Source organism: Austrofundulus limnaeus, unplaced genomic scaffold (genome assembly GCF_001266775.1).
Source record: "Austrofundulus limnaeus strain Quisiro unplaced genomic scaffold, Austrofundulus_limnaeus-1.0 Scaffold422, whole genome shotgun sequence".
NCBI classification, from domain to species: domain Eukaryota; kingdom Metazoa; phylum Chordata; class Actinopteri; order Cyprinodontiformes; family Rivulidae; genus Austrofundulus; species Austrofundulus limnaeus.
Window position 1 is genome coordinate 60,049 of NW_013952824.1, and position 384 is coordinate 60,432.

Consider the following 384-nt stretch of genomic DNA (forward strand, 5'->3'; position numbering starts at 1 on the left):
TACAGATGTTTACAGATGTTTACAGGTGTTTACAGTTGTTTACAGATGTTTACAGGTGTTTACAGGTGTTTACAGATGTTTACAGATGTTTACAGTTGCTTACAGGTGTTTACAGGTGTTTACAGTTGTTTACAGATGTTTACAGTTGCTTACAGGTGTTTACAGGTGTTTACAGATGTTTACAGTTGCTTACAGGTGTTTACAGATGTTTACAGGTGTTTACAGTTGTTTACAGATGTTTACAGTAATCTAACGATTTTTTATCAAAAACTCAGCTTCAAGTTAATTTTCTGTCAGAGCCTGCAGGCGATAAAAACAATAAATACAATTAAATCAGTCAAATAAAGTCAAGTTCACTGCTCTCCTCCCCCTCCTGCTCTGTTA